At 43.7% G+C, this 25,060-nt stretch overlaps 1 protein-coding gene across 1 annotated transcript in view; it reads left to right on the top strand.

The window, feature by feature from the left end:
* Positions 1-1,667: 1,667 nt before the first annotated feature.
* Map3k13 (mitogen-activated protein kinase kinase kinase 13) overlaps positions 1,668-25,060 on the top strand; it is a 93,783-nt gene continuing 70,390 nt past the window's right edge. Inside the window, exon 1 of the mRNA XM_057763508.1 lies at positions 1,668-1,857. The gene's annotated coding sequence lies outside the window, so the exon portion shown is untranslated. The remainder of the gene's footprint in view (positions 1,858-25,060) is intronic.

Genomic DNA, 25,060 nt, shown 5'->3' with positions numbered 1-25,060 from the left:
TTTGTTTGTTTTTATAAGTCTGGGAGTTCGATTGTATTCTTGTTGGTCTTGACTACTATTAAAAGAAATAAGTATGCATATTTTTCATCTTATTCTCATTTAATCATTCTCAAGTAAGGTTGACATATGGATATTTGGCATAGTCTTTGTGGTACCCTCAGGGTCTGCTAGCAACATTTCTGTACTATACTAGCCGTGAGCACTCCTACCCTACATAGACAGATAAGCTTCTTTGGTTCAAAATTTCCACAGTGATATTCTACAGACTTTTTTCTAGAGCTCGGGTGACCCTCTTTGCCGCTGATATTCTAGTCCTTGTATAAAGCAACAGTGGAAAAGTCTTGTGACAAGCAAGTCCCTTCTCTTTGTTCTACACGCATCTTGTTGAGCACTAGAATGAATCTGTGTGAAGGCTCCCAGCCACTAGACTTCTCACAACTTAGACCGTGTGGGTTCAAGGATTTGGGACCATTTCCCAAATACAAAAAGTGATGGTCAGTATTTGGAAAGTATTGATAATTGTAAAGTAAAGTGTTAGGGAGAAGGGATAGTCTGTTACGTTAGTCTCCACTTTGGTATAATGTTAAAAAATTCAGAGTAAATAAATGTCATGAGCCCATTTGGTGAGTGAACAAGATGTCTTTGCTGCTAAGATTCCACACTGAAGTCAAATTTTGCTCCAAGATTCATTGAGAACATTGTCTTTTGTTTGTCTTATTTGTTTTGTTTTGTTTGGGGAGGGGGGTTCGAGACAGGGTTTCTCTGTAGCTTTGGAGCCTGTCCTGGAACTAGCTCTTGTAGACCGAGCAGACCAAGCTGGCTTCGAACTCACAGATATCCACCCGCCTCTGCCTCCCAAGTACTGGGATTAAAGGCGTGCGCCACCACCGCCCAGCTAGAGCCTTGTCTTAATTGAGTGTCAGATGTTGAATAAAATTAATGAGGGAATAATGTACTTTATTTAAATCTAACTGTAAGTCACCCTTCTCCTCCCACTTTTGATACACCACAAAGGTCAGGAACACATTGTTATAAAAAGCAATTCAGTTTTATGTAATGCCTTCTTAGATAATTGCATGTTCCCTTGCCCTGTTATTTTAGTGTACCAAACTGTGTTATGGGTTGTATACATGGTGACCTGTCTCTAATCTTAGGAACTAATTCTCTGATTTTGATTTATTTTTCTCACATTAAGCATGTTATTAAGCATCAAGAAAAGGGTTAAAGGAAATAGCTCTAATATCCCCAGTGAGTAGAAAGCTCTAGTGATTTAACTTTGGGGCATTGAGCCTTCCAGAATTCCCTTTTGACTCCTTTATTCAATAGCAAGACCAATGCTTTTATGGTAATCACAATCTCTCCCCTCCCTCTCTTCCCCCCATCCTCTCTCCCTCCTCTCCTCTTCTCTTCTCTCCTCCTCTTCTGTTCCCCCCACCCCCACACTGCTCCTGTCGCTGCTGCAGCTCTGCTGGTTTGGTTTAAGGCTGTGGCAGATGTCTGATTGGCGGGCTCTGTTTATTCTGTGACCAGATTCTTTCTGAAAGAGGGCTGGCCATACCTGCCCGAAGCCTATTGGCTGTGTGTGCTCTGGGCCCTCCCCCTCCCTCCCCCCCTACCTTTTCCTTCACAGCACACGCCACCACTAAGTCTGTGCGGGGATCCTAAACCAGCCCAATTTACATCCATTCATGAATGTGTGACGTCAGCAAGCTTGAGCTCCTCTGCGGTGGGCTGGAGGATTGTGTGGGTCGATCTCCCTCCCCCTTGTTTTTCTAATTCTACAAGGCTCTGTAGATTAACCTTCCATCTTTTTAGAGCAAGAAAATGGAACGGCATGTGTAGGAATTCTTCATTGTTGTGAGTATTGCACTCTTTCCCTGTTTCATCAGCGTGTATTGCACAAGGACAGATGGAGAATTTATCTGTGCTTTACGCTTATTAGAAAACTGTTATTACTGACGGAGACACAAGGTGGGAGAGACAGGAAAAGGCCGAAGGAAACCCGAAACCCCCCAATCCCGGCGCGGCTCAGGGACTGACAGCTGGGTTTTCTTTGCTTGCTTTTCTGCCGGCTAGACGTGGACATTTTTTGATTACGGTTCTGCACGTTGCCTTTGGATGCTTGCTTGGTTCGTCTTAAAGGGAGAGTCAGTTCCTTCGAGAGGATGTGGATGTGTTGGGGGAGCCTCGGGGAGGACCAGGAAGGAGCTGCAGAAAGCGGGGCCAGCAAGACGCAGCAGGCTCTTGCTTGCCCTGCACTTGTCTCCTGTGCTGTCCCCCTACCATGTCTAACCCTTCAACCTTGCCTTTGTCTCATAATTGTGTAACAGTCAATATTTTGTGTTTGCAATATGGGAAGATAAATGCCTCTTCAACCATTTTCAAAAGTCTTTATGATGAGAGTGGTTGGGGTATATTCATACATATTTGTGGCTCTTTTAAAAATAGCATTTTAATATCTAAACATCTGCACCGAAAGCCGAACCAGCATTATCCTTAAATTGTAAGGATAATTATTTTTTTTTAAGATTTCTAATGAAATTATTTCTTCCTGTGTTCAGAAATTGTGTTGTGTAGAAATACTCCTGAATATTTTTCTAGGATGAACTTCCAATTGGAAAGTTTGCTCTGCTATGTGTTGGAAATTGGGGAAAGTTCTGGTGTCCTCCGTGTGTGGAGTTGGTTTGAGAATTTGTTTATAGTTTTAACAAGAAGTGTCCGTGGTTGTTTTCCAGTGCTTGGGTTTGTTCTGAGGAAAGCTGCGGCACTGTCCTGTTCTGCCCAGGCTGGTCCCTGAGCACCTATGATCTAGCTGTATTTCCCAGCTTTGAACAACTGGTCAACTACTCTGAAACATGCCTTTGGTGTTTCTTTGTGGAGAGAGAGACAGAGAGAGAGAGAGAGAGAGAGAGAGAGAGAGAGAGAGAGAGAGAGAGAGAGAGAGAGAGACCCATTATTTCTTGTCACTCAACCACGTCTTACTTTTCGTAGTCAGTGCCTGGTTTTGAGTTCTAGAGCACAGTTCTAAACTGTGGCGCTCATGACAGCTTTCAGGCCATTCTTCCCTGGATTCTTTGAGGGGGAGTTTTATTCTTAATCCTCTAAGTGAACATACTTTCAGTTTAAAATTATCATACCCAAAACTGAAATACTTAATTTTCTTTCTCAAATTAATATTGAATATCCTCGTTTGGTTTTCTCTGTGTGTTTTAATGTTTTAGAGTTGCAGGAGGGAGCCCTCCACCTATTGCCCAGACAATTGTAGTTTTGTGTTTTGCTGTTTTTATTTCCTGAGTTAAACCATTTAATACTATTTTAGATAAGATTCCCAATATTTTAAAATATCTCAATATATTACAACATTTTTCTTTTTTCTATCCTCTCAAGACTTTGTTGAGAGCATTTCCAAAGATCTATTAGTGTTGAAGTCTACTAGAAGACAAATCATTAACCTCTAAAAAGTTATGTTTATGTATTCAAAGTCATTTTGAGAAATGTTCATTAGATTCTGTCTTTATGCTCACTTCATCAAGCCAGAGCTTTATTTCCATGAAAGAAATTTAGCTTGCACATGGATTTATTGAAGTAACATTGTTCCTCTAAGGCCCAGGGTGGATAGAGAACCCCCACCGTCCCACTCCTGGTGGCTGCATTCTAGATTATGTTTATTTTCATGTATAATGTACTTGTGGGATAAAACAATAACTCTTAATTGTTTAATATCAAACAATAAAATACTGTGTATCAGTGATCATCAATAGATGTCTTTCTGTCTAAAAGTTGAAACTACTCCAGGAGTAGGGATGAATTTATTTAATAAACAAAGTCAGTCAGAGCAGAGCTGGGTCCTGGGGAACTGGCATCAGCGTGGCTCCTAAGGGCGAGAGGCCACATCCAAGGGCGGGCATACACACCGCGGCTGTACTTGGATGCAGAACCCGGGAGCCTGTTTTGCACTGTCTCCTTCCCTTCCTCTTTGTGCGCTGCTGACTGATCACACGTGGAGCTCACGTGAGCCAAGATAGGCAAGGTGAATGGACCGGCCAGGTGCTGTAGCCTGATACTTGGAGTTTTTGTTAAAATTAAAGAACATTACCTAGGAACACTCTGCTGGTTGAAGAAAAAAGAAGTCATTCCAAGGATATCACGCACCTGCTATGTCAGTTATGATTCCAGAAAAAGAAATGGAGGAGTCAAAGTTTTAGAAGATGCGATTTTTATTCCCAAGAAATCTAGAAGGAAAATTAGTATACATCAACTTTAATGTTAGAATTTACAACACAATTTTCCTCCTTCCCTTTTCTTTTCCATCCTCCCTCTTTTTTTCACTATTGGGTGGTCTTAGTATATTCACCATGACCACAGTCAATTTTAGAATATTTTCATTATCAAAAAAGAAGAAGAAGAAGAAAAGGAAGGAAGAACCTACACGCTCACTAGCAGTCATTCCTCTTCACCCCTCAGCGCTAGGCAATCACCATCAATCTCCCGTTTCATATTTATTTGCTTATTCTGGATATTTCTTTTTTAACTGTGTAAAAAATTTATTGGACTTGGTATATGGAAGTCCAATAGAATAGTCTTTTTTCCTGGACATTTCTTATAGATAAATCATATAGTGTATGATCATTCCTAATGAGCTTTTCTCACTTTTTTCAAAGTTCATCCACTACATGTATCAGTACTTCATCTCTTTATATTGCCAAATAACATTTAAGTTTACATAGTTAAATCTCTTTTTTCCATTCATCTGTTTATGGACAGGGGCTATTTCTACTTTTACCTACTAGGAATTCTACTGCTTTTTATATTCATGTACAAGTTTTTGCCTATCCTTTCATTTTCCTTGGGCTAGAAATGGTGGGTCATATGATAACTGAGGACGCACTGAGCTGCTTTCTATGTTGGCTGCCCCACTGCATATTCCCATCAGCAACGCATAGTTCAGATCTCTCCACATCCGGGGAAGCGGCAACTGTTACCCGTCACGTCGCGAGCATCACCTTAGTGGGTGTGAAGCGGCATCTCATCGTGCCTTTGTTGATGCCCCCCTTCCCCCGTTGGCTGGTGATGCTGAGCATCTTTTGATGAGTTCTGGCCATGCGTGTATCTTCTCTAGAGAAATGTCTGTTCAGACTCTTTGCATATATTAAAAATTAGTCATTTGTGTTTTTATTATTGATTTATGAAAGCCCTTTCTATACTTTGGACACAAGCTGCGCTGTGCTAAGTGAATGGCAAATATTTTCTCATAGGCTGTGGGCTGCCTTTTTCTTCGTGTTGAGTACCAAAGTCTTTATGAAGTTCAGTTTCTTTCTTTTTTTGTGTGCTTTGATGTTATAAAGGCTGTGTTCTCTAACAAATAAGGTCCATCCCTATGTTTCCATTTGGACATTTTATAGTTTTACCTCAAAGATTAATTTCTCAATATGATATAAGAAAGGGATTCAGCGTCACTTTTGAGTATCCAGTTGTTCCAGCACTCTGTTTAAAAGGATCCTCTTTACCCCGATAACTGTCCTGGCATTCTATCAGAGAACTTTCAAAACAAAATGCTGCCACATGTGATGGCCTATACTGTAATCCTATTGGGAGGTGGAGGCAGTAGATTAGGTGTTCAAGGCCATACTTAACCACAGTGAGTTCGAGGTCAGCCTTGGCTGCCTGAGACCCTGTCTCATAAAACAACAACATAGAATCTTGACATAATACTTCCATTCCTGGAGATTCTTATTTAGTTGGCCTAGAAATAGGTAATCGGTTTACTCATCTGTACTTTTGAAAGCGTAATATGTGGACAGGGTTGGAAATTATTAGTGTGAGTAATTTTAGGGTTAGTTTTAGGAAAGAAGAGAGGCACTATTCCTAAATAAGGACCCGGAATGAGCATAAACAGAATTCTGACATGGAAAGGAAGGAAGAAAGTGATGAAGTCTATTCATACTAGAAAGTGTGGGCTTTCTCACTGTCCCCAGAGCGGCGGCATTGTCACAGTGTAGTGTTAGCATTTGGTTAACACTTAGGACACGCTTATAAACCTCTCCAAAGTTCTTACGTATACGATTTCATTTGAACATAACCCTCAGAATACAAACTAAATACTATTCTTGTTTTGTAGCTGAGACTGCTGACTCAACCAGAGATACCAAAGAATATATGTAGTGCTCAATTTTCGAATCCGATTTTGATTATTATTTTTTTAAAATATTTATTTATTGTGTATACAATATTCTGTCTGTGTGTGTGTGTGTCTGCAGACCAGAAGAGGACAGCGACCTCATTACAGATGGTTGTGTGCCACCATGTGGTTGCCGGGAATTGAACTCATGACTTTTGGAAGAGCAGACAATGCTCTTAACCACTGAGCCACCTCTCCAGCCCCCGATTCTGATTCTTAATCTTTCTTTTGTATATAGTGGATTTTGAGCGTTGGGTGGTACCACAAATTTTTATTGATCTAAATCTAGCATGAGTTACAAATCTTATTTTACTCTGGGCCGGATTAGAGCAAAATAAGTTTAATTGTAGAAATAAAGGGTTGGGGGTTGGCACAGCAGGTGCAGTGGAAGATAAGAGGGTGGGGTTAAAGAGGATTTTCATGGCATAGATAATCATGGAGCCCAGATGCTGGTACTTTGCCGAGATGCAGCTAGCAAGAAGAACTCTAAGAAGATCAAGGGCTAATGTGCTGTACTCGAGAGGTGATTGAAGGGATGGGGGAGAGAAATCATGATGGAAAGGAGAATGGGCCAAGATAGCACTGGCAAGCAGAGAGGCGTTGTCGTTTAGTTTTATTTATTTATTCAACAAGTATTTACTGAGTAGCTAATATTTATTTTAGGTACTAATATGTGGCAGAGAACAAAGGAGACAAAAGACTTGCCTCTTGCTTATTTGATTCCAATGGAAGGAGATAAGGAGTAAAGAAATAACCTATTTAATGGTAACGTTTTCAGGAGAAAACTAAACATGGAAGGGATTCCAGAGAACTGGGGGAGGCAAAGTAAAAGAAGTGTCTTTTCTAGTTGAATTGGTTTGGTGGTTTTTTTTGTTTTTTTTTTGTTTTTTTTTTTTTTTTGGTTTTTCGAGACAGGGTTTCTCTGTGGCTTTGGAGCCTGTCCTGGAACTAGCTCTTGTAGACCAGGCTGGTCTTGAACTCACAGAGATTCACCTGCCTCTGCCTCCCAAGTGCTGGGATTAAAGGCGTGCGCCACCACCGCCCGGCTTGGTTTGTTGTTTTTTTTTTTCCTTCCAGATATTGGCTACTCAAAGAGATTAATGAGCCATTAAGCAGAGGCTAAGTCAGGCGAGGAGAGAAGGGGTGGTGGAGGGAGAGGGACGGTTGGATGCTCTGAGCCGGAACCCTTTGGTTGATCATTTGTACCTGGTGCCTGGCGTTCCATGGACACTGTTGGCAAGTGTGCTTTTGGTGAGGTGTGGTACTGGTGGTTCTTCAACAGATGGAGGGCCCGGCAGGGAGAGTTCTTAAGGAAGCCTTTTAGATCATACTTGCTACCCTGTTGGGAATCATCTTCGTGTATGTGTGTGTGTGTGTGTGTGCACGTGCGTGCGTGTGCGTGTATGTGCGTACATGTGTGTGTGTCTTCATAGCATCACCACGGCAGAACAGTGCGCAGGCCGTGGTTAGAATCAGGCAGAGAACCGCAGTGTATGCGGTAGGATAGACACTTCTGCTTCTATTGGTTTTTATACTTTAGTATGAGATTCACACACACACACACACACACACGCGCGCGCGGGCGCTACCTTGAACGATTCACCTGCCTTCTTCATTTATCTCAATACTTACTTATATTAAGGTACTTTTACAAAATAAAAAAATTACTTTATTGTAAAGAACTTACATCTAAAAACAGCATGCAGCTGAGTTAACTACTCAAGCAAGTGCTGGCCCAGACGGAGAGTCCGAATCCTCCGGTGGACTTCTGTGCAGTCAGAGGAGTCATCCCGCAGCCGTAGACCTTTGCTTAGGATGTTGCGTTTTCAGTACCAATTACATTTTTATGTTCTTATCTACCACAAAAAGATGAAAAACCCATGACAGAGTTAGAACTAGAGAAACCATTGCCTTAGATCCTCGCCCGTGATTCGCGTGTCCTTTATAAGACGGACTTCTGAAACTAAGCCCGTCGTTTTGTTTCTTTGCGGTAAGGCACGCTGACACGGTGTGGGAAGGATGGAGCTGCAGAGTGCAAAAGGCCTGCATGGGGTTTGACCATTCTCAGCAAAGCCGTCGACTTCCTGATGGCTGTACTTTTACTGTGTGTCCCTTTTAAGATGGGAGACGAAGACTTTGTGTTCAGATGACCATAATTACGACAGCATAGGAACCTGACTGTGAACGGCCAACATCAAACAGGCAAATGGCCATTTCTAGGGCAGTCTGGTTAAAATCCAGGCCGACGCTAGTCCTTCTCACTGCTGTCCTAGTACCTCCACGGAAGCTGCTGCCGCTGAGGAGGAGGTAGTGCTGTTCAGTGTTTCAGGTGGCGGTGCCCGAGCAAAACAGGGAAATAAAAAAGTAAATTGATCTCAGGCTTGTCCCAGGACTTCCTCCTAAATCAGTGCCTCTCAGCCTTCTTCAGTACAGTTCCTCATGCTGTGGTGACCCCCAACCATGAAATGATTTCGGCGCTACTGCATAACTGTCAGGATCGAAACGCAAATGTCTGACACCAGATATGCGACCCCTGTGAGAAGGGGTCGTGACCCACAGGTCATGAACTGCCCTGACCTAAACCGCATCCAGACCTGATATGATCTTGCTGTCTTTGGGCATGCCCACTGTAAATGGCTTTGCTTCAGCTGCTCGTTGTACTGGAAAGGATGCTTCTTTCCACTGACGGGCCAGGTCCCGGCTGAGGGATGTGGCTGCAGGTCAGTCCCCTCCATCCCCTCCGTGTGGTGTGAACTGCAGTTTTTCTTTGGTTTGTCTCGTGTTCTCATGTGAAATTCATCAATTCATATGAATGAATCCATTCATTTATGATTTTCATTGTGATTAAAGCGAACTCAAGCATTTTACTATGGTGGGTGGCTCTTTCCAGCCGTATCTCACTGCCTTCTACTGTCCTTTCGCTCACGGTACAACTGAGTCAGACGTGAGTCCTGGGATGAGTGAGAAAGTGTGGGCTATTTGGAGGAGGGGCAAAAGGGGGGTGGAGAAGGGCAGAGGGGGACAGGAGTCAAGGAGAACCAAGTAAATGGCACGTGAGGATGAAAATGCCATAAAGAAACCGCTGACTTTAAGCCAGCCTTAACTGACTGAAAAAGTAAACACTAGAAACAAGAAAATGAAGAACTGAAGACCCATTAAATCCACGCAGAGTGTGGCAAGACTTTGTAAAACACTATTATTTTGCATAATGGCTGCTGGTTTTGAAAATTATTTTTTTGTATTTCCCCAAATAATAAGTTGGTTGAAGGATTAGTGTCTTGAACTTGTAGATTTTGTTAAAGAAAGATATTCAGTTGTATTTTTTAAAGTAAGCATGTTTGGGTAGACACTTTATTGAGTAGGACCTGAGTTCAGATCCTCAACACCCACAAAAACAAAAACAAAACAAAACAAAAAACCGCTGGGCATGCAGAATTTATCTGTAACCCTAGCGCAGTGACAGCTGGATCCCTGAGCTTGCTGGCTGGTCAGTCTACCTGAGGTGGCAGTCTCCAGGCTCAATGAGAGATCTTCTCTCAGGACATCCCCATGTCAGCCTTTGACCTCCACACATACTTGCACAGGCAAGCACACCTACACACACGTATGCACACACGCATGCATACATTATAATATGAAAACTTACCCAAAGCTCTCTTTCTATTTGTAGATTTGTTTTACCAGGCTACAATTTTCTTACATTCTTTTTCATATGTGCAATTGCCAAGCAGAGAAGGCTTGTACCTCTTTTTTTTCTTTTGTTTTTGTTTCTTTAAGACAAAAATCTCATGTAGTGAAAATTGGTTTCAAAATCACTGTGCCTCTGTGGTGACCCTGAATCCTGCCCCTCCCTCCACCTCTCAAGCGTGGGATTGTGAGTGTGCGGCTCCACGCCAGGCTGTGGTATCTCGCCTTAGCAGCTGTTAGGGTTTTGTGTGTCGACTCCTTTAGTACCGAGATTTCTCCGTGTGACAGTGTGATAAAAAGCTGTCTTCTTGCAAAAACCAATTGTGTGTTGCGGGGCACCCCCGAGAGAATGCCCAGTCACTGCAGCTTTAATTGTTTAAAAATACGAAAGAGAAAACAATGTGGGCCTTAGCAGACAGACACTGACTGTCTCCAGCCATTCCCTGGCCTGGGGCAGTGGTGGAGAGGACAGTCCTGAGCAGACGTGTGGTGAGAGGTCCGAGAAGGGAAGATTGAGTTGATTGGGCCAAAGGGCTGAAGAAATGGCTGACAACGAGGGGCAGGAGAAAGATGATAAGAAAGACAGAGGCCAGAGCCCCAGGAGACTGGGGCTGAATAGAGATGGCTGCTGGAAGCCAGGAAAGCAGCTCCACCTAGAACCGGGGGAAGTCACTGTGGGATCCAGACTGAGAAAGAGTCTATTTTAGAGTCCTAAAGGGGACTGTCACAGTTGCTATTACTAAAGAGGGATCAATTTGCAAAATAAGTCCACTGAGGCTTCTTATTACCCCCAGGCATGGTGCCTGCATTGTTAGCTGCCGGCAGGCCTGCCATTAATGGGATCCATTAGACTATCTACAGGCATGGATAACCGCGGGTAATTGAGTCTAGTGAGATAAAGCCCGGCAAAACACGAGTCAGGACTGCGTCTTCCAGAGAAAATAATCCCTGACTGAAGTAAGCAGAAGCATTTTTACCAATCACATAGCAGTTCTATGATATCCCATATCCCAACTCTCTACGTACGTATGCATGCCACAAAGGGACATCTGCAGCGTACCAATGGCTGTTCCCATCGTGACCTCCAGCCCTCAGTGAGTCTCCCTTCCCTGTGTCAGGCAGAGCAACTTCTGGGGAAATGCCCACCTGACCGTGCAGCTGGTCGGGCTCCAGAGCCAAAACGAAGACAGATTTTCCTGTCTTGATACATTCTCCCTACCCCCATCTTCTTTCTCTTGCCATTTTGAGTAGAATCTCTTCCATCTGTTCGTCTATGGAAAAAATAATTGAACATTTGCTTTCTATTGCTTGTGCAAATGTTCGAAGTCATGACTTTAAATATTCTCAGAGACCTCAAGACCAGAGTACAGTGGCATGGCCTTTTTGTTTCCTTCCTGATTTCTTTCCATCAGGACGTCTGCCTGGCGTACTGACTCTGCCCTCCCTCACACTCACCAGTCCTGCTTGCCGTGGACCTCACTTTATTTAAGTTGTAGTAACCAGTGAGGTTCTAAAAGCCTGGGGCCAGCCCTCACCTCCCTCTCTTCCTCTGATGCCACAGTGCTGCAAATGAGTGTCCTGGCTGATGCTATCAAGACTATCTACAGTGCTGGGAGGAGGCAAATGCCAGGTGCTTGCTGGGCCTCTCCTGGAGTCACCGTCTGGTTCTTACTCGCTCTGTTGGTACATTTGGAACAGTGGATGATCAAGAAGCCGGGAGTAGTGCGAACTTTACAGGCAAGTTAAGCAAGAATGGAGCGGTCAGCCCAGAATCGGTGTGTTAGTCAGAGACCTAAACAATGGCACAATGCTCTGCTCCTTTCTGGGAAGTTTGGGCCACCATATTGACAACCTCAGCTGGCATGATAGCCCATATCACAACTATGCAGGATGAAAACAGAGAAAGCCCAGGGGTTCTTTCCCTGGAGATGCAGCCATACTCAGATGAGGTGCTAGGTGGAGGAGGTAAGGTGTGGTCTGGTTCTAGGAAGTAAGGACGGAGAGGCTGGTGATATGGTTCAGTGCCACACAGATACAAGAGCCAAAGTTCTGATCCTCGGCACCCACATAATGCCTTGCAATCCCAGTGTTTGGAAAGTGGAGGCAGGGGATCCTCAGCAAGCTGACTAGCTAGACTACCGGAAGCCATGAGCTCTGGATTGAATACTAAAATCCTGCCTTAGCCAGGTGTGGTGGCACGCATCTTTAATCTCAGCACTCGGGAGGCAGAGGCAGGCAGACCTGTCTGAGTTTGAGACCAGCTTGGTCTACAGAGTGAGTTCCAGGCTAGCCAAGGCTACACAGAGAGACCTTGTCTGAATTTTTTAAAAATAATTTTAAAAGACTCATCAGCAGAAGAATTTAATATAAGGTAGGGAGTGATGATTGAGAAAGATATCCAGCATCATCTTCTGACTTCCACTTGCTCATACACGTATGTCCATATGCATGCCAACATACATACACACGTGCACACCATCTATACAAAATGAAAGGAGGTAAAGGAAGAAGAATCTCATTATCATTGAAAAGCCAAGGGCACCCTAGGAAAAATGGAAGACACTCCAAGGAAGTACCCATACAGGAGAGTCTTCTGCATCAAAGTCTTGCCAGGCTCATGAGCAATATGAACTTACAATGGTGACATACCTAAAATAGCTCATACCCAGAAACTGTGCTATGCCGAGGAGTCTTGCATTTGCGTAACAGTGTTCTGTGTTTGACATTTCTGTGTGAGCTTCTAAGAAGTCCCTGGCCTTTGTCTGGGTGGTAGGTAGCAACCAGGGATTCGTTAGAGACCAGGAAGACACTGGAGAAGTTAAAGGAAATGAAATACTTTCCCTAGAAAGTCCCTCAGGTTATCTTTCTGTATATAATTATGAATATAATTGATGAAACAAATAATCAATAAAAAGTTTTTCAGTCCTTAGTGGTAGATTCTTTTATGGAGTATGCCTAAATAAGAGGAAACAAACACATTTTTTCCACTTCTGTTTCTCAGTTGATCTAGCCAATCTAGTTAGCTTGACTCAGCTCCACGGTGAAAATTTCTTTTGATAAGTTATAAACCACTCATCCCCTTCTCTTTCTCTAAAAAGGACACTTTAGCACCTTTACATCATTGATTCTGCAGAGTCTCACCATGAACCGGCCAAAGTGGTGCTTCAAGAGGTGTCACCTACATCCAATACTGTCAGCATCGTGAGGAACTCGTTAGGAATTCTGGGCCTACTCCATGCTTCAGTCAGAAATGCTGGCAACAGGCTCTGGCATCTGTGTTTAACAAGCTGACTAGTGGAGGCTGGTGCATGCTAAAGTTTGAGAATTCTTGGTTTATAGCAAAGCTCAAATTTTAATGTGCATGGAAATTGATTTTGCTTAAAGCCAGGTTCTGGACACTTGGATTGGCAGGATCTTCTCAGCTCCTCTAAGTATCCCCCAAGCGATGCTGATGCTGCCAGTTCTAAGACCACGCACATTCTTGAGGAACAGAGCACTAAAGTCTGGATCGTGGGTGACACCAAAGGCTCCTGTGTTAAAGGGCTTGCTTCTCACTCAGCTCGGTGCTATTAGGAGATGATGTTGTAAGATGTGGGACTAAGTGACAGGTCTAGTCATTGACAGCTACCCTTGAGGGACGATAAGCTACTCTGGTCCTTTCTCAGGAGGTGAACTGAGCTGCTTGCTCTACTACGCACTCCAGCTGTGATGGTCCACCTCACCACAGGCCCCAAAGCAACAGCTCATGGACTGGGCCTTCCAAAACTGTGAGCCAAAACAAACCTTTTCTCTTTATAAGTTCATTATCTCAAATATGTGTTCCAGGAACAGAAAGCTGACTAACACATATGGATCGTAAGGACTATTATGGGATGCTACAAGAATAGCACAGTTAAGTAGGTTCCATCAAAGTCTGTCAGCTCTCCGGCCCATGTTATGATAGAACATCAAGGCTAGACTGTGTGGTGGAGCTGCTCACATCATGAGAAGGGACACAGTGGCCTCCCACGACCTCCTCTGAGTATATGTTACTAATGTCCTAAACCAGGGGTTCTCAACCTTCCTAATGCCGTGACCCTTTAATACAGTTAGTGCCTCACGTTTTGGTCACCCCTAACTATGAAATTATTTCATTGCTACTTAATAACTGTAATGCGTTACTGTTATGCATTGTAATGTAGTTATCGGATATGCAGGATATCTGATATGGACCCCTGTGAAAGGCCATTCAGGCCCCAAAGGAATTGTGACCCACAGGTTGAAAACCACTAACCTAAACGTCTCATTTAGCCCAACATCTTAACACTGGGGCTTTAAGGTAGCATCCCAGACTGAAACTATAATGCTTCATAACATAGGTGTTTCCAGAAAAATATGTGTTAAATTAGCTTCGTTTAGGCATAAGTCATTGAACCATGAGTCTAACGTTAATTATTAATATAAATATGCACATTTAACTTTGTGGTGTTTAAGTAGAAACGTAAGTAAAACAGGGTTTTGGGCGTCATGAATAAGAACCCTGAACATGTGACCAGAGGCTTGTGGAAACCTTACCTGTGTCTCCCAGGGAGCAGTTCGCAGTTCACTAATCCAGTCTTTCATATAATGCAGTCAGCGCAAATGACAAGAATGGCCTGCCAGCTGTGGGATGTGCTGCGTGAGAAATGACAGCGGCGTGCATGCAGCTGTATGAAAACGTGTATGGTGTGGCAGTCAAGAGAAACAGGACAAATCTTCAAGTAGAGCATGGTTTTTACATTTAATTTTTCAAGTAGGAAAAATTGGAAGAAGTACATCAAAATTTGGAGTGGTTATTTGTTTTTCTCTTATTTCTCCAAATTTTATAATATAGTTATTTTAAAATTTGTGTGCTCCCTACTCTCAGAGGTGCTGTGAGGTGGCCCCTTTTCGCCTCTTGAGTACCAGGAGCAGTACGTTCTTGATAAGGACTTTATACACATTAATATAAGATGATGTTCTCTTATTCAACCATGGAAACAATGCTCTAAGTGACGATGTGACTACCCCGGAGTCACCCAGAATTGCAGACTTCAGGCAGTGTCGGAGTGTGCAATTAATAGCTATCCTGGGCTAGGCTTTGTAAGGAACTGGTTTTGCCTAATGGCCTTCATCTAAGCCTCACACTTAAGAACATGGGTGACAGTTTGGTTCCTGGAGTCCTTCAGTTGAGAGGGGGGAACCCAGTGCTTCTGTTAGTAGCTGTATGTCTTGTGTAAACTGTTAAGCAAACCTGAGTTTCTCCTGTGCATGTAATCGACACGACCATGGAGCCAGGTGAGGGTGAGGTCAGGTAGAGAAACTGAGCATGGGGCCCAGTGCACAGAGTCCCAAGTGAGCAGCAGCCGCCAATACAAGTGGGCTCCTTCTCCTTTGTCTCCTGTGTCATGATAGGTTGGCTACTGCAGGTTGGTATATGGAGGAATTTTAAAAAAAGGGAATAGAAGAAAAAGGAGGGTAGAAGGAGAAAGGAGAGAAAGGGGAAAAAGAATTTTGTCCCAAGAATTCCCAGCTTGTGCTAGAGAGATTGGCACATACACTATAGTAGAATGGAATAATGACCCTCCGGCCTTTTGGTCTTTAGAAGACCCCAAAAGAATTTCTTTTTCTGAGTTGTATATTCTGTATTTAGTAGATTAGGATTTAAAACTGAGAAAGTTCTAAAATGTTAATTAGTTAAAAACAAATAATAAACTTTTTACTAGCATAAAGATTATTCTCTTTAACGAAAAATAACTGCTTCCCAAACTTTCAGGTTTTTTTTCAAGGCAGTTAGCATTGCGAGTAGGTGCTCCCTGACGGGGACCCACTGGCACGAGTCTCATCTGCTGTAATATACGCTGGATACAGCGGCTGCGGGGACACTCCACAACTTGAGGGGAATAGGAATAAAAGGGGGAAAGAACGTCTTGCATTATGAAAATATCCTTACCTCACAGACCCCTGACAGATCTGGGATCCTCCCAGGTCCCCAGAGCCTGCCGTGAGCCCCACTGACAGCACACGCGTGTGAGAACCAGATGGCGCCGTGTCTGTGGTGTGCTTCACAGCAGTTTAAAGATCGGGGAGGTGGGCGCTGTTCTGATTGCTCCTAGTCTCCATATGAAACCAATGCTGAAAGGAGGTGAATCCATGGGGTGATGGGGGTGCCATTCAAGTTCAAACAGTCTGGCTCCAGTCCATGGGGTGATGGGGGTGCCATTCAAGTTCAAACAGTCTGGCTCCAGTCCATGGGGTGATGGGGGTGCCATTCAAGTTCAAACAGTCTGGCTCCAGCGTTACACTTTTGTGTGCTTCCTTCCTTGGGAAGGAAGTGAAATCTTATAAAACAGCAGTTTTCTTGAAGATTCTGCCAGATTCTGGGTTCTTAGAGGCACTCTGAAGACTGCATCGTTGCTGAGCACAGAACAGGTGTTGGTCTGGTTAGTGTGATCTTCCACAACAGATCTTGCCTTGTTTTTAATTACTTGTAGATGTGTATATGTCCAATTATGTGCCCAAGAGTTCAGGTGTGCCCAGAGGCCAGTGGAAGATGTCAGATCCTCTGGAGTTGAAACTGCAAGCAGCTGTGGGCCTTGGAAACCAAACTCCAACCTCAGGTCCTCAGCTCTATTCCACACACCCTAATCTGTCCAGAGATCTTGTACGTGGAGACCGGGTACCAGAGGTTGATGGCAAAGGACAATCCTTCCCCTAAAGCACCTTGTAGAAGAGGAAACACACGATTTATCCATTTGTGCCTGGCGCCCCTCATTCAACATAACATGTTCCAAGCTCATCCATACTGTAGCGTGTTCCTGAATTTCCTCTTTTTGAGCCAGATAATAAAGATGGGGTTTTGTTTTTTAAGGATGAAGTTTATCCGGCATAGTGCATCATACCTGTAATTCCAGCACTTAGGAGACCGAGATAAGAGGCTGCCAAGAGTTTGGGACCAGCCTGCGCTACATAGTGAGTCCCAAACCAACTTGAGGTACAGAAAGACTCCGTCCAAAATAAATAAATAGGATTTATAAACACTGCACCCAAAGAAATAGCACTTATCTAAAAATGAATATAAAATGAATAGTTTAAAGAAAAGAGCATTAACTATAATGTTCTGCTTTTATGCCTTACTACCGAGTTTCTGTTTTCAAGGATTTTTCTAAAACTCACATTATTGGGCTGGGGAGGTGAGTAAGATAAGGGCATGTCCCAAGTTCAATTCCCAGGACTCACATGGTGGAGGGCAAGAACAGACTCCCAGAGTTTGTCCTCTGAGCACACACACACACACACACACACACACACATCATATACATACACATGGGTATTTAAAAAAACCTACTGTTTTCTCCATTGATGGCTATGCTAAATAAAATCTTTGATACTGCTGTGTTTTGAGCATGCCATTTAAAGGTTCATGTGCTGGATGCTTGGTATCCAATATGGTGGTGTTCAGGTCGTAGAACCTTTGAAAGCTGGAGTCTGGTAGATATAAGGTAATAAGGTCACGGGTTTCTCCTCAGAAGGAGCTGTAGGATTGGCTTATCTCTCTTGAAAATTGGTTGTTATAAAAACAGTGAACCTAGCCAGGCTCAGTTCCTTGCTCCCTTCCTGGCCATGTGGTTTCTTGCACTGTACACTTTGTTTGGAATATCTTGGGGGGGGGGCATTCTAGACCACACAGCAGCTCCCAGGAGCGGCCTCACTCCTCACTCCAGACTGTCCCTGAGAAAGCCCACCATTAGCTGCTCTTTGCCCAGAGATGCCCGAGACCACACCTACTGGTTATACTGGTTATTTAAGACTGGCCCACAATAGGAGGATCTCTGTGAGTTCAAGGCTAGCTTGGTCTACAAGAGCTAGTTCCAGGACAGCTAGGATTGCTGTCTCGAAAAACAAAACAAAAACAAAAAAACAAACAAACACAAAAGACTGGGCCATAAATCTGCCAGCGGTGCTCTTGCGTTCTGTCTCTGGCCTTTCTGAGAGCCACCCGGGAGGGCTCTGCTATGCGTTGCCCTGTTTATTAAATCTGGATTCATTTTATTAAGTCAGTTTGGTTTGGCTTATTGCATTGGGAGTGGAGGAACCCAGTAACCTGGGATCCAATTTTTATTACACTTCATCACCATAACACGATCTAACATGAGCTTTACAGAGTCTCCAGAATCATGAGCTAGCTAAATCTCTTCATTGTATGGCTTCTAGACGCAGGTATTTTACCACAGTAAAATAAGATAGACTCATACAGATACCAATTTTTTTTTTCGAGACAGAATTCCTCTGTAGCTTTGGAGCCTGTCCTGGAACTAGCTCTTGTAGGTCAGGCTGGCCTCGAACTCACAGAGATCCACCTGCCTCTGCCTCCCAAGTGCTGGGATTAAAGGCGTGCGCCACCACCGCCCGGGTAGAAACCAACTTTCTGTGAGTGTGGGGCATTTTACCCTTTTGAAGACTATCCTTCCACATTTTTTAAAAATATTTATTATGTATACAATATTCTGTCTGTGTGTCTGCAGGCCAGAAGAGGGCACCAGACCTCATTACAGATGGTTGTGAGCCACCATGTGGTTGCCGGGAATTGAACTCAGGACCTGAAGAGCAGGCAATGCTCTTAACCACTGAGCCACCTCTCCAGCCCCCTATCCTTCCACATTTTGAGTCTGTGCATTTGCCAGCTTCAGGAGCTCTTTAAGCAGGGCATTTCCATCTTTTCATTATTTCAAAGGCACCTTTGTCTCTAGTCTCCCCGTCCTGTTCTATGCTTCCTATACCCAGAATGCCTTTTTCCACTGTGTGGGTCTGAGAATCCCACTCAACTTCGTAGAATCTTCTAGAATCAAGGCAGCCATCTTGCAATAACACTTTGCTTCTCATGCATAATGTTTCTATTTTTTCATAACTCAACATCAGGACTCGTTTCAGATCTCTGTATTCCCTGCCCTTTCCTTTTGTGTCTTTCTCTGAACTGTGTTTCTCTTTGCAGCCAACACACTTCCTACATCTCTTCCTTCAGCTCTGGCTTGTTCTTGAGGCTCACCTGCTACCAGTCCTTTCAGGAAGCCTGCCCGGATCTCAGGCTTCAGCACAAGGCCCCTGGACACCACCCTGCTGTCTAAGCTCTGTGAGGGCAGGTGCCAATGGCCAGACACGAGTCCCAGGCTCTATGCTTCAACAGCTGTGTGGTCTGGCGGAGTCCCTGAACTTCTTAAGCCATACTCCACTCGTAGCGAGTTTAGTATATTGTGCTTCATGTCTAGTACATTTGAACTTGCCATTAATCACCAGTGTGTCCCCAGTACACAGCCAGGCATGTTGCTAGTCATTTAGGGCACATTGTGCATTCCAAGGTCCGTATAAGGCGCTAGGACGACAACAGAAAAGGCACATAGGATGCAGTCCCAACCCTTTCCCCAAAGAGTATGGATTATATACTCAAAAAGGGTACACTTCAGTTTATTTGGGATTTCTTTTCTAAAATGAGAGTAAATTATGACATCTATTGGCCTTTTGACTGTGAATAGTTGCATAGAAGTGGTCATTCCTGGAAGAGATGAAAGAGGGTTGTATGTTATTGCATTACATTGAAATGGGAATGGAGGCAGAAACAATCCCAAGAGGGCAAAGCGGACCAGGTATGTAACACAGAAGACCTTGGGGAACAAAGAGGGCCAGGGTATGTAACACACAAGACCTCGGGGAGCGCCGAGCACATGGGGACTGCCACGGTGTGTAACACCCAAGACAGAATATGTAACACCCAAGACAGGATATGTAACACACAAGACAGGATATATCCTTCCTTCCTTCCTTCCTTCCTTCCTTCCTTCCTTCCTTCCTTCCTTCCTTCCTTCCTTCCTTCCTTCCTTCCTTCCCAGTGCTGAGATTGTAAGCATGTGCAGTATGCCTGGTCATTTTTTTGCATAGATTCTGGGATTGAACTCTTATCCTCATGTTTTCAAAGCAAGCCCTTCACTTACTGAGCCATGCCCCAGCCTGAAAATTATAAGATGTTATGAGAAAAATTCAAACACGTGTATAAGCTCTGAAGAATGTTGGCTTAAACCCTGCATTGCAACCCATTCTCTGTTACTACCCAAGGTGCAAGACCCTCTGCTTTTAAAACACAACCAGTTATATCACTATCTCTTTGTCACAATTTACAAAGTTATGAATGTCTTAGAGACACGGAAAGGCTCACACAAAATAAGAATAAGAATGGTTTCCTAGGCAAATTGCCCAGTAATCTTTTTGACCATTTCAAAGTTCCTCACAACTTTTTCTTGCCTAGAGCATATTTTGCAGTAGATTTATTGTGGTGATGTTGACACAGGAAGAAAAAGGCGAATGAGACTATTCAAGGAGTTTGAGGGTCACTTGGTAGAAGGTAGAAGAAGAGGCCACAGTGGGGCAGTTTTGGACAGTGAAGTTGTATGGCCATGGCCAGGTGAGGTTCTGCACTAAGGGCCAGGATTCTGGGAACAGTATCTCAGTAAGGAGCTAATTGTTCCACTGTTTCTTTATGGCAAAGGGTGCACAGGCTCTCTAGGGGTAGTCCCTGGGCCGCAGGATTGATGCCGCCCAACTAGAATGTTGGTTCTCCACCCAGCCCAGAAATTCTAGGCTCTTGACCACAATCAGTGTTTTCTATTCTGCCATTTCCCCTCTGCAGAGGTAACTATAAAAATATTTAGGATCCAGGTTCAGGATCAGAGCCCCAGAACAGTTTTGGTATATCTGGCCTCTGGCAAAGACGAGGCTGCCAAGCGGCCTGAGAACATTTCTGACTTTCAGCCAAGAAGGAAACTGGTTCCTTTCCTTCAGGATCTTTTCACTTTCAACCTCCTAGCCAGTTTTGCTTCCTGTTCCCATCAGTCACTCTTCTGAAGCCTTATCTCTGACTGCTTTTCTGGAACTGGGATAATGACTGATTTGGCTTCTGCCAAACGAATGGGGTGTCAGGTGTATTAGTCGTGGTACCCCTCCCAAGGGGTACCAAAGTCCATCGGTGGTTTTATTTATATAACCTTTGAGTATGGGGAAAAAGGAAATCCCTGACTGGTGCTGAGAGAAAAAGCTGAGGGGGAGGTGAAGGCAAGAGTTAGAACTGGGGGCAGGGAGAAGCCAGAAAGAGGTGGCGTCCATATCAAAGTCCACTAGTATTTCCTGATAATTTTTCAAGAGCATTCATCTATTGGTCCTCCTTGTTTTTCTCTTAGCCTCAAAAACTTGACTTGAGAGTGGTAAACCCAAGAATTTCTTGTGGGTACTTTGATAGCTGTTGGAGTGTCTAGAATAACAATGTGAGGTCACACAGATGGCTTCTAGAGAGGGACAGAAAAGAAATTTAGCCATCATTTGATTTTTTGGTTAAAACAATAGTCTGTCCCTTTTGTCCATGGGAAGACCTTGGAGTGTTGGGTTGAGCCATGGTCTGAAGTCTTGTATCTACACATTATCTTTGTTAAGAAGAAAATCATTACAGAGGTTGGCCTTCAGTTTGTTGTCTGGGGAATGTGATCCCTAAACTGTTAAAGAAACATAGCAGTAATCTTTGCCTATATTTTCTTGTTAGGTATTTAAGATCATGCATTTGGCCAAAATTAATAGTTTCCCTGTTTTATTGGCAAAGCCAGTTGAGGGTTTGTTTCTCAGAAATCCCTTAGGCTGGGGGTTCACCTCTGGCTCCTCTGGTCTTCCTCTTGCCGGTTATTCCCTCTGTGTAAAGATAAGTCAGAGGCCTTGCTTGACTATGGTTTTGCTTGGAAGCATTGAAGAAGTTTGTGTAGACTAGACACTGGTTAGAGGCCACTGGGGGTGTCTCCGTGGCCTCGCTGAACAAGAGAACAGATGCATTCCACTGGACATTTCAAGAGATGTCCCACAGTTCCTGGGGCCTTCTTGATTTTAGAGGGTGTCTCAGTCAAAGTTCTGTTGCTGTGAAGAGGCACCATGACCATGGCAATGCTTATAAAAGAAAACATTTGTTTGGGACTTGTTTATAGGTTCAGAGAGTTAGTCCATTGTCCTCATGATGGGGAACATGGTGGTTCACAAGCAGACATGGTACTGGAGAAGGAGCTGAGAATTCTACATCCGAATCTCAAGGTAGCAGGCAGAGAGAGGGACACTGGGCCTGGCTTGGGTCCTTAAAACCTCAAAGCCCACCTTTAGTGACACACTTCCAGCAAGTAGCTCCTTCTCAAGTAGTGTCACTCTCTGATGACTAAGCATTCAAATAGATGAGCCTGTGGTGGCCATTGTCATTTAAACCACCACAGAGGACAAAGGGCAAAAGATTGTCTATTTGATCCCTCTTGGTTCCATTAGTACAGACCTCCAGATGTGGTTCCAAGACACTTAAAGGATCAGTTTCACCAGCCTATTTCTTTTAGCTACCGTGTAATACTTAGACAAAGCTTGGCAAATCCAAATACTTTTAAATAATATTTGATGTACATTTTTTTCTTAAGCCAGTACATGTAACTGTTACCAATAACAGATCAATAACTCCAGTGATTTAAGTAGACGTTTGATTGAACTTTGACCTTAGAAGTTTTAAGAACTTAGACTTTTATAACTTGTACAGCCTTCCTTGCTTTCTTTGTCATTCTGGAAGCATTCAATCATCTTAACCCTCATATGTAACAAATCCTTATTTATTAAAAATACTTTTGATTTTCATCCTTTTAACATATTCTTTTATGTACATTTTTTAATAATATGAGTCATTATAACTTTAACGAATAAATTTGCCATCTGCTGTGAGAATTTTGTCCATGGGAGATAAGCATGTTTGCCCATCCTCATAAGGTTCCAAAGACAAACCAGAGGTCATTTTGCCACAGTCCATCCCAGGGAACCAAGGAGTTTGGGGGCATGGGCAAGGCTTTATTCATAGCAGTGTGACTCCAAAACAGTGGTACTAAAACATCTTCTCCAGCATGGACAGTGATTTCCCATAGCCACATAAGTGGAGTCCCAGCTTTTTGTTCCTTGATATATTTAGGCTATTTTAAATTCTTTATAGTATTTGACTTTTCTCTTTCTGGTAGTCTAGTCTTTCCCTATTTCTAATTCGGCTTTTGAAATATTGTAATACAATATGCTGTTGGTTTCTTTTTCAAAATATATTTTCTAAAATTCCATATCAGCAATTTAGTCTTCCTCCATTTATAAAAGACATAACAAATGCATTGAAATTATAAACAAATTCAGTCTTCCAGACTTGTAGGATAAGATCATAGGGTCAGCTAGATGGCTCAGGGGGTGAAGGTGCTTGCTACCAAGGCAGACAACCCGAGATCAGAACCTGAGACTTAATGGAAGGAGATAATTGACTCCTTCAGGTTGTCCTTCTACCACTAAACATGACATGCCTAGCCCATACATGCTAAATGAATAAATACACGCAATTGCAACAGTAAGTGGTGACATAGGATTTAAGGAAAGAGTGTGTTACCAAACCTCACTCAATCTCCATTTCCTTCAAAGAAGCCTCGATACCAGCTCTGCCTACCTCACACAGTTATTCTGTGTTATTCAAGTGGAATTAAAATATATGAATGACTTTGGAAATGCAATAGTATACAAATGTAAGATAAAGTCATTTTTATTTGTAGCTCTTTTGAGAAATATCTCTAAAGGCATACCCATGTAGGGAACATCAGTTGCCCCAGATAGGTAAGAGTTGGCTGTCACCCCTTTTTTTTTTCTTGAATGTGCCAACTGGTGGTCAGAAGGTTATGTAGTGAAGCCCCGTGTGTCCAATTTAGAGTGACTGAGAAAGGAAGGTGTGGGGGCCTTTTCACTGCTAGGTGACAGGTTTGCAAAGTTATGTACACTCCTGGTAGCTGGCCTGAGATGGGCAGCCCCATTGGATCACTGAGCCTTGAGATAAGCAGCCCCATTGGATCATTGCACCTTGAGACAAACAGCCCCATTGGATCACTGCACCTTGAGACAAGCAACCCCATTGGATCACTGAGCCTTGAGACAAGCAGCCCCATTGGATCACTGAGCCTTGAGACAAGCGGCCCCATTGGATCACAGTCTTATGGCAGAGTTCTGCCAGCATGATGTGGAATGCTTGCTGTGGCAGTAGGTAGAGGTGAACCCTCCCGGCCTCACTGTTAAATTGTTTTCATTAGTGTTTTGTTTCATGTTCTCTAGAGCTGCCCAGTCTGTTTTGAGCATCTTAACGCTTGAAGATCTAGTAGGGACAGTTTGATTCAGTTCTGTTCACCACGTTAAGAATCTTTTGTACGCTTTCTCTGATAGATGTGGCCTCCAGTGAGGCATTCAGTCGCATGACATGTTTTCCGACGAAAAAGACCTTAGAGATCATTATAGGTCGCTTCCTTTGGTTTGCAGATGAGGAAACTGAGGCAGAGAATGGTTCTAAATTGCGCAGGGCCAAATCACTTGTGCCCCAGCTGGCTGCCTGCTGTTGGCCCTGCTTTCCAGTCATTAAACCGCAGTGGCTGAGGTCATAAACATCAAGGGGTATTAAACGATATCACACAGCCTTTAAAAGCCGTAGCATAGCAAGCTAACTGTAGATGAATTCATCTTGATTTTGACAGAGAAAAATGTAAACCTTAATTATGTTCAAAGCACTTAAGAGTTTCCTAGGAAACTTCTTCCGACAGCGTGTGCTCTCTCTTGTCCTCTTTTTCCTTTCCTGGGTAGAAAGATGAGGGAGAAAGAAGTCATCAAGCCAGGCATAGTGGTGAACTTCTTTAATCCCTGCACTCAGGAGGCAGAGCAGGTGGATCTCTGTGAGTTTGAGGCCAGCCTGCTCTCTAGAGCTAGTTCCAGGACAGGCAGGACTGTTACACAGAGAAACCCTGCCTTGGGGGAGGGAAAGGCATCAAACTGGCCTGATCTGTATAAATATCTAAGGAATCATGTGACTGGGGGTGGGGAGCCCAGTTCTCGGCCTGCCCTGAGGGCTGTGTGGCATGGCACTGGGCCCTGGCCTGTGACCAGCAATGTGGCAGAGGCTGGAGTAGAGCTTTACCATATGCCAGAGAGACTTGGAAAGGTTGCCTGGCCTCCGAGCCTCCTGGAAGGACTTTGTACCTGAAGGGAATTTGCAATCCTTTGTCTTGTGAAATTAATCACTGGAAACCTCAGGGCCACCCTCTGCTCTGTAAGGGTGGGGCAGAGGTTAATGGAGAGGGCAGAGCA

Source organism: Chionomys nivalis, chromosome 3, assembly GCF_950005125.1.
Source record: "Chionomys nivalis chromosome 3, mChiNiv1.1, whole genome shotgun sequence".
Taxonomy (NCBI): Eukaryota; Metazoa; Chordata; class Mammalia; order Rodentia; family Cricetidae; genus Chionomys; species Chionomys nivalis.
Note: the sequence above shows the minus strand (reverse complement) of the source record. Positions and strands in the feature narration are given on the sequence as shown.